This window comes from Heterodontus francisci, unplaced genomic scaffold, assembly GCF_036365525.1.
Source record: "Heterodontus francisci isolate sHetFra1 unplaced genomic scaffold, sHetFra1.hap1 HAP1_SCAFFOLD_526, whole genome shotgun sequence".
Taxonomy (NCBI): domain Eukaryota; kingdom Metazoa; phylum Chordata; class Chondrichthyes; order Heterodontiformes; family Heterodontidae; genus Heterodontus; species Heterodontus francisci.
Genome location: NW_027141143.1, coordinates 992,145 through 1,002,248, shown reverse-complemented (window position 1 = coordinate 1,002,248; position 10,104 = coordinate 992,145). Strand labels below are relative to the sequence as shown.

General features: G+C 44.4%; 1 pseudogene; it reads left to right on the top strand.

The window, feature by feature from the left end:
* Positions 1 to 564: 564 nt before the first annotated feature.
* The window catches only part of LOC137362232 (zinc finger protein 850-like), a 46,799-nt pseudogene continuing 37,259 nt past the window's right edge, over positions 565 to 10,104 (top strand).

Below are 10,104 nucleotides of genomic sequence, written 5' to 3'. Positions count from 1 at the left end.
ATGTAGAACAGATCTCATTATGAGCAGTGAATATAATATACAAAATTGCCAAAAGTACAAGTAAATCACTGTTTGGTTTCATCCCACAAAACCCTGAGAATAGCCCAAAGGGAGCTACTTTATTTGAAGAGTAAAAGTTACAAAGTAAAGCAAACCAATTGCTGGAATATTAAACTCCACCCCAGCTAGAAAGAATATTAACACAGCAGATATAAACCCCACTGTCAGAATGAATATGGTTCAGTCCTGGATGTGATTAACAGCAGCAATAATTACAGAATGCAACAGCTGCAGTCACTTGTGAACTCACTGGTGTCTCAGCATTTTGGATATCGATTAAATTCCTTCCCACAGATGGAGCAGGTGAACGGTCTCTCGTTATATTATTATAATATAATACTATCTTTAATATCATCTAATAAGATATTCTTTCTTACAGTTCAGTGGGATGTAAACAGTGACCCCAGCACCTTCAGGAGAGATGGTGCGAAAGCCCCTGTGTGCAGAGTGAGCATCAAATCAATGTGTGGAAATCCTCTCCTAATCCCCTGTAAAAGGAGGTAATAAAAGTCATCACTGTCAGTACAGGATAGAAATTCAGAACAGACAATTCGAGATCCTATGGAACATTTTATTCCTCTTGTTTCCCCAAAGCTGTAAATCGCAGTCCCACACACTCTCCCTCCTCCCTGTGCTGAAATCCAAACCCATGACACCATCTGCACCATTTCTTTCCTCCTCTGCCAGTTTTCTCCCTCCATCTACTGTGGCTGGGTTCAGTTCTCCAGCCCCTGTGTGCAGAGTGAGAATAAAATTCATGAGTCAATGATTTTCTCTCCTGCTCACTGGGACCCTGAAGCCCCGCCCATTCTCTGTTCTGGTCCCACAAATTACCGGATTCATTCAGCTCAATTTCACAACTTGTCTTTGTGTTTTTGTGGGTTCTCTCTCACTCCCTTTTTCCTGTTGTAACTTCATGTTACAGGGTATTAGAAAGGGAGGATTTGCGGAAGGAAACTCAAACATCACCTCAAGATGTGACAGTCACTCGATTCATTAGGATCTGAATATCATCGGCTTTTGATCATGGAAGCAAAAAGTGTGGAGAAACCGTACACGTGTTCTGTGTGTGGACGGGGCTTCAGCCGATCAGCTGGCCTGTCGATACACAAGTGTAGTCAGACTGGGGAGAAGCTGTGGAAATGTGGGGACCGTGAGAAAGAATTAAATTACACGTCTGAGCTGGAAACTCATCAACACAGTCAAACTGAGGAGAGGCCATTCATCTGCACTGAGTGTGGGAAGGGATTCACTCAGTCATCCTCCCTACTCGCACACCAGCGTTTTCATACTGGGGAGAGGCCATTCACCTGCACTGAGTGTGGGAAGGGATTCACTCAGTTCTCAAACCTGCTGACACACCAGCGAATCCACACTGAGGAGAGGCCGTTCACCTGCTCTGATTGTGGGGAGGGTTTCACTTATTCATCCACCCTGCTGATGCACCAGCGAGTTCACACTGGGGAGAGGCCGTTCACCTGCTCTGAGTGTGGGAAGGGATTTACTCAGTCATCAAAGCTGCTGACACACCAGCGAGTTCACACTGGGGAGAGGCCGTTCACCTGTACTGAGTGTGGGAAGGGATTCATTCATCCGCCCTACTGACGCACCAGCGAGTTCATAATGGGGAGAGGCCGTTCACCTGCACTGAGTGTGGGAAGGCATTCATTCATCCGCCCTACTGACGCACCAGCGAGTTCACACTGGGGAGAGGCCATTCACCTGCACTGAGTGTGGGAAGAGATTTACTCAGTCATCCCACCTGGTGACACACCAGTTCAGTCACACTGGGGAGAGGTCATACATCTGCTCTGAGTGTGGGAAGGGATTCACTCAGCCATCCTATCTGCTGAGACACCAGCGAGTTCACAGATAATTACAGGGGTTGGATTCTGCTGTTGCTGCTGTTAATCATATCCAGACTGAACCATGTTCATTCTGACAGTTGGGGTTTATTTCTGATGTCAGTTGCTCCTCTTGGACTGAGCGTCTGCCCCACAGCGTCTCTCATTCATGTGTGAATAGACCATCATGTCTTCAAACCTCATTTTCAATTTAAATCCACTCAGTAAATGTACTGAACAAAAGATGAACAATAAACAGATCTCAGGCCAATCCTGTAACTCTATATTGACAGGAGAAAGTCTGTTCTTTAGCTCAGGAATGAGGCTGTTTAAGCTCTGTGTGTTTCTTAGCACTCGTGGACTGGAGCTGTTGGACAGACAGGCTGTTCACAACTGTTAACATGTCAGATAGTGAAGGAATTACTCTTCAAGTAAACTCACCAATTTATAAGCTCAGACTCCGGTCCCTGCTGTAATTAATACTCAGCATCCATTAGTGTTGATTTACAGTCAATCACTGAATCGTCTGGTTCATCTTTGTTACTTGTTTTGTGAAATACTCTCCCTATTAGTGCTGAACTGCTGGATAACTCTGATTACATTTAAATGTGTTTATACATGTTTATAAAGTGTCTGTGTGTCCAGATTTAACTAAGTTGTGATTTGTAACCAATAAATGATGTTTCGGGTATGACTTGTCATCTGGTATCTTGGTGATTTGTCGAGAAAGATTTAATTCTCTCACTCGGCAGCTCGAGAGGAACCAGACTGAGGTTTAATGAACATAAGAAATAGGAGCTGGAGGAGGCCATTCGGCCCTTTGAGCCTGCTCTGCCATTCACCCAGATCATGGCTGATCATCTACCTCAACTCCACCTTCCCACACTATCCCATATCCCTTAATTACCGTAATACCCAAAAAATCTATCAATCTCTGTCTTAAATATACTCAATGACTGAGCATCCACTGCTCCCTGGGGAAGAGAATTCCAAAGATTAACAACCTTTACCGTAAAGAAATTTCTCCTCATTTCAGTCCTAAATGGCTGATCCCTTATCCTGAGACTGTATCGATTCCCCAGCCAGGTGAAACATTTTCTCAGCATCGACCCGGTCAAGTCCCTTAACAATTGATGTTTCAGTCAGATCACATCTCCTTCTTCTAAACCTCAGGGAATATAGGCCTCGTCTACTCAACCTCTCCTCATAGGAGGAGATGGAGCAGAGTGGGGGTGCTGGACAATAGTGGTTATGTTATTGAACTAGTAATCCAGAGGCCTGGACTAATGATGCTGAGACATGAATTCAAATCCCACCACTGCAATTAAAAAGCGAGGATCAATATTGGTGACCATGAAACTACGGATTGTCCTAAAAACCCACCTGGTTCACTAATTTCCTCCAGTGCATCTTGTAGATGGTACACACTGCTGCCACTGTGTGTCAGTGGTGGAGGGAGTGAATGTTTGTAGATAGGATGCCAATCAAGTGGGTTGCTTTGTCCTGGATGGTGTCGAGCTTCTTGAGTGTTGTTGGAGCTGTACCATCCAGGCAAGTATTCCATCACACTCCTGACTTGTGCCTTATAGATGGTGGACAGGCTTTGGGGAGTCAGGAGATGAGTTACTCACCGCAGGATTCCTAGCCTCTGACCGGCTCTTGTAGCGACAGTATTTATATGGCTACTCCCAGTTCAGTTTCTGGTCAATGGTAGCCCCCAGGATGTTGATAGTGGGGGATTCAGTGATGGTACTGCAATTGAATGTCATGGGGAGATGGTTGGAGTCTTTCTTGTTGGAGATGGTCATTGCCTGGCACTTGTGTGACTTGAATGTTACTTGCCACTTATCAGCCCAAGCCTGGATATTGTCCAGGTCTTGCTGCATTTCTGCAGGGACTGCTTCAGTATCTGAGGAGTCGCAAATGGTGCGGAACATTGTGCAATCATCAGCGAACATCCCCACTTCTGAACTTATGATTGAAGAAAGAATTGTGTGTAATAACCTCTGGTGTGGCACCTTATCAAATGCTTCTTGCTTCTTGAAAATCCAAATAAACTACTGTTTCCTCCTTATTCACCTGACTAGTTACATCCTCAAGAAACTCTTAACAGATTTGTTAAACATGATTTCTTCTTCACAAGTCCATGTTGACTCTGCTGAATCATATTATGATTTTCTAAGTGCCCTGTTACCATTTCCCCAGATAATACATTCCAGCATTTTGCCTACAACTAATGAGGCTAATTGGACAATAGCTCCCCATTTTCTCTCTTTCTACAAGGTTATTACTGAACCCTTTCTCAACTGATTATTTCATAAAAGTGCTGTACTTGAGTCTTAATTTGGCCTTGTGCCATCTCCCAGTGGGCTTGTCCTGTCCTGTCAGTGCTGGGTCAGGCCATTGTCCAGCTCAAACAGCCCAGATAACAGGAGCCAACGAACCTTATTTCAGTCCTCAGGGTGGTTTGTTTCTTGAGGTTCAGATTATCATTAAAATAACAACACACACTGTGTCCACCCATCGTTCTCCCAGACGCACCGTCACCTCACAGTCAGGATCATGTGTCTATGAAGGGGAGATTGTTGTCCTGTCTAGACCACCCTGAATACCCTTGCTTCATATTGGTCAGGAGTAGACGGTCTCGGTATTGTGAGAGGAGCCTCAGGGAATCAGTCCCAGTGATCTTGTAAAACAGAGGAACACATGAGTGGGAGGAGGCCATTCAACTCCTCGAGCCTGTTCCTCTATTCAGTTATATCATGACTGATCCATATCACAACTACCTTTACCAGAGTTGGTTACATATCCCTGTAACCTTACCCAATAGGTAACTCTCAAGTTTTGACATTTTCCTTTTCTCCCCATCCATAGCAGCTTTTTGGGGGGACAGTGTTCCAGATTTCACTATCCTATGTGTGAAGAAGTGCTTCCTGACAGCACCCCTGAATGGCCCAGCTCTAATTTTAATGTTGTGCCATCTTATTCTGCATTCCACCAACAGAGGAAATCATTTTTCTTTATCGACCCCCTTAAAACCTTTAATCTTCTTTAATACCTGAATTACATCACCCCTTAATCTTCATACTCTATGAAATACAAGCCCAGTCTATATGACCTGTCCTCACAATTTAACCCTTTTAGCCCTGATATCATTCTGGTGAATGTGCAGTGTACCTCCTGCACAGCTGATATATCCTTCCTGAGATGTGCTGCCCAGAATTAAACACCTCACTTCAGATGATGTGTAACCAGAGTTGCATATAACTGCAGCATTACTTTCACCCTTCAGATAAAGGCAAACATTCCATTTGACATTTTAATTCCCTTTTCTCCCAGTCCAGTAGTTTTTAGTGATTTCTGTGCATGAAACCCGAAATCTCTCTGTCCCTTCACAGTTCCTAACTTTTAATAATTTAGAAAATATTCTGATTCATCTTCCTTAGATCTAAGTTACCAGAATGGTTCCAGGGATGGGAAATTTTAGTTACAAGGTGAGGTTGTAAAAGCTGGGGTTGTTCTCCTTTGCACAAAGGAGATTGAAGGGAGATTTAATCGAAGTGTAAAAGATTATGACAGGCATGGATAAGTTAGACAAGGAAAACTGTTCCCATTAACTAATGGTACAAGGATTCTTTCATTTGGGCCTCCTTATCTCGAGAGACAATGGATACGCGCCTGGAGGTGGTCAGTGGTTTGTGAAGCAGCGCCTGGAGTGGCTATAAAGGCCAATTCTGGAGTGACAGGCTCTTCCACAGGTGCTGCAGAGAAATTTGTTTGTTGGGGCTGTTGCACAGTTGGCTCTCCCCTTGCGCCTCTGTCTTTTTTCCTGCCAACTACTAAGTCTCTTCGACTCGCCACAATTTAGCCCTGTCTTTATGGCTGCCCGCCACCTCTGGCGAATGCTGGCAACTGACTCCCACGACTTGTGATCAATGTCACACGATTTCATGTCGCGTTTGCAGACGTCTTTATAACGGAGACATGGACGGCCGGTGGGTCTGATACCAGTGGCGAGCTCGCTGTACAATGTGTCTTTGGGGATCCTGCCATCTTCCATGCGGCTCACATGGCCAAGCCATCTCAAGCGCCGCTGACTCAGTAGTGTGTATAAGCTGGGGGTGTTGGCCGCTTCAAGGACTTCTGTGTTGGAGATATAGTCCTGCCACCTGATGCCAAGTATTCTCCGAAGGCAGCGAAGATGGAATGAATTGAGACGTCGCTCTTGGCTGGCATACGTTGTCCAGGCCTCGCTGCCGTAGAGCAAGGTACTGAGGACACAGGCCTGATACACTCGGACTTTTGTGTTCCGTGTCAGTGCGCCATTTTCCCACACTCTCTTGGCCAGTCTGGACATAGCAGTGGAAGCCTTACCCATGCGCTTGTTGATTTCTGCATCTAGAGACAGGTTACTGGTGATAGTTGAGCCTAGGTAGGTGAACTCTTGAACCACTTCCAGAGCGTGGTCGCCAATATTGATGGATGGAGCATTTCTGACATCCTGCCCCATGATGTTCGTTTTCTTGAGGCTGATGGTTAGGCCAAATTCATTGCAGGCAGACGCAAACCTGTCGATGAGACTCTGCAGGCATTCTTCAGTGTGAGATGTTAAAGCAGCATCGTCAGCAAAGAGGAGTTCTCTGATGAGGACTTTCCGTACTTTGGACTTCGCTCTTAGACGGGCAAGGTTGAACAACCTGCCCCCTGATCTTGTGTGGAGGAAAATTCCTTCTTCAGAGGATTTGAACGCATGTGAAAGCAGCAGGGAGAAGAAAATCCCAAAAAGTGTGAGGATTAGTGGACACAGATTGAAAGTTTTGGGCCAGAGATGCAGAGGGAATATAAGGAAGCACTTTTTTACACAGTGGGTAGTAAATGATCTGGAACTCGCTGCCCATGAGGGTGGTGGAAGCAGAGACAATCACTGATTTCAAGAGGAAATTGGATGGTCACTTGAAGGAAATAAACTTGCAGGACTACAGGGGTCAAGCAGGGGAGTAGGACTGAGTGGATTACTGTGTGGAGAACTGTCATGGACTTGATGGGCTGAATGGTCTCCTCTGTTCCATACATGACTCTAATGTTAATGACCTCACACTTCCCCACATTGACCTCCTGCTGTCTCTGTTATCTCCACTCGCTAAATCTATCAATGACACAATGCAATTTTTTGCTCCCTTCCAGAATACTCAATATGTCACCTAACTCAGTATGTGGGTTTGTTCAGGGAAAATCGTGTTCAACTAACTTGCTGGAGTTTTTGAAGACATAACAGAGAGGGTTGGTGGGGGCAATGTTGTTGATGTGGGGTACATGGACTTTCAAAAGGCATTTGATACAGTGCCACACAATTTATATGTATTTATTTATGAGTATTTCCAGCACTTTCTGGTTTTATTTCATCTTCCAGAAGATCTGATTTGCAAAAGTAAATCCTGGGACAGTGAGGTTTAAAAGATCTCCCGAAGGAATCATCAGCTTCTTCACACTGTGACACTGAGTGTACAAAACACCAATCCTGGGCTGAGTGGGTATGGGGACAGTGAACAGAAGAGGGATGGGGAATCAGCAGTGTTTGTGTTTTTACAATGAGGCATAAACAGATGGTGAGACAAAGAGAGAAATAGAGGGTGAGAAAGAGATTGAAATGACAGGTTAAACACAGAGGGAGAGAGACAGGCTCTGGGGCTCTCCAGTGTTTAGTGACTGCCCAGCTCCCAGCCTGTGTCGAAAACCACTCTCCCCACCCCCTTGCCAAAGGCCTGATGTGTAAAGATAAATCCTGGGACAATGATAAGGAATTAACACCTTAATGGCAGTTTTAAAGAGAGTTTCTCAGCTTCTGGACAGACTGGGGCCTGGTCATGTCACTGTCCGCCTGTAGATTAGCTGAAAGATGCAGCAAATGTTCTCAACAATAACCTTGTAGGAATAAGTTCACAGATCATCAAAAAGCAGCTCCCTGGAATGTCTCTGTTCAAAGCAGCCCTGGTACCTGGATTAACATGACAATGGACAAGATCTCAGCACCTAATCGTCCCTCTCACATTTTAAATCTGTTCCCACTTTACAGTCTCTGGGTTTATAGTGGGGGATGTGTAAATGATGCAGAGATCGTCAATGTTAGTGAGTGACAGAGAAAAGGAGCTCTGGGCTATTGATGTGTCTTTTATTTTAAGAAGTCTTTGCTTCGTTCTCATCAATGTTTCATTTCTCTCTCCAGGAGATTTTTAGCAGCTGTAACATGTCAATGCATGGGATAACATCATGCTGACCATTAGGACCAAGCTAATGGTTTATAAGACCTGTGTTCTCAACACCTTGCTGTATGGCTATAAAACATGGGTGATTGACAGCTACCAGGAAAAGTAGCTCAATAATTTCCATCTTTGCTGTCTGTGGCCCATTATGGGTATATCCTGGCAGGACAAAATCACAAATGTGGCAGTCCTCTCAAAGGCAGAGCTCCCAAGTGTGTTGGCACTAATCAAACAGAGGTGGCTTTGGTGGATCAGACAAGTCCACAAGATGGAAGATGGTTTCTTACCCAAGAACCCAGGTAGCAGGGGCCAGGCGACCAGTGGGCGCCCAAAGCTCCGCTTCAAGGAATTTGCAAGTGTGACCAGAAATCCCTAAATGTCGACTATCGCAGTTGGGAGTCACTAGCTGACGAAAGAGGGAAATGGCAACACATCCTGTGGACTGGTGTGCAATACCACGATGACCAGTTGCTGCAGCAGCTTGGCAACAGACGCCAATGTCAAACACAACAACTCACAGCATCACTTGGCAGCTTCATGTGCAGCACTTGTGGCAGAGCCTGTGTCTCAACGGTTGGCTTTTACAGCCATCAGCAAAGGTGAACCAAGAGAAGATAAATCACCTAAATAGATTGTTTGCTGCATGTCCATCATCTTTTACAGGTGAAAGGATGACAGTCCACTGTTTCCCTCACTCTCTCCTTTCTCTATTTCTCTCTCTCTCCCACTTCTCTCATTCAGAGAGAAAGATAGGGAGAAAGAGAGAGACACACAGAGAGAAATCCACAATCAGAAACTAAACAAATGACCTCCTTCTATGCTGTAAATGACTCCATGACTCTAAAATGAGTTAAAATGGCTGCTGTACATTGCATTTAAACATCAAAATACATCTCACTGCCTAAAACACAAACATTATTCAGGAATTATAACAAACAAACGGACAAAGAAGGACCAGAAATAAAGGTACTGAATTGGGGGAAGGCCGATTTCAATATGATAAAACAGGATCTGGCCAAAGTGGACTGGGAGCAGCTCCTTGTGGGAAAGTCTAAATCAGACCAGTGTGAGTCAATAAAAAAGGAAATAGTGAAAGATCAGTGCCAACATGTTCCCAAAAGGTGAAGGGTAGGACCAACAAGTCCAGGGAACCCTAGATGTCAAGGGATATAGAGGATTGGATAATGGGGGAAAAAAGGAGGCTTATGGCAGATTCAGAGGGCTGAAAACAGTGCAGGTGCTTGTGGAGTATAGAAAGTGTAGGGGGTGGGGTACTTAAAAAAGTAATTCGAAGAGTGAAGAGGGGGCATGAAAAATCACTGGTGGCCAAGCTAAAGGAACATCCCATGGCGTTTTATAAGTATATTAAGGTCAAGAGGATAACCAGGGAAAGAGTAGGGCCCATTCGGGACCAAAGTGACAATCTGTGTGTGGAGCCGGAGGATGTAGGTGAGGTTTGAAATGATTACTTTTCATCTGTGTTCACTATGGAGAAGGATGATGTCAGTGTAGAACACAGGGAGGGGGATTAGTGTAGGATTAGTATAAATGGGTGGTTGATGGTCAGCACAGACTCGGTGGACCGAATGGCCTGTTTCAGTGCTGTATCTCTAAACTAAACTAAACATTCTGTTAGGAGCATGTGATACTCCTGATCCAATTTTCTTTTAGACAATTATATACCTTCAAGCACAAAAGAGGCAAATAACCTTATTAACTTTAGCAAATGTGGTGCCTCTATAGATAGAATTGCTTGTTTTTAAATATCATGACTCATGGTAGATTTTATAACATAATTAGTCACATTATAATGATTCGAAACTAAAATAATCTTGTTTGCCATGCAGATCTGATTATAATAATGAAAACGAATGAAAAATGTGATTTTCCTTTTCAAATGGTCCAGATATTATGCAATGTAAAAAGTGTCCCAGATCTTG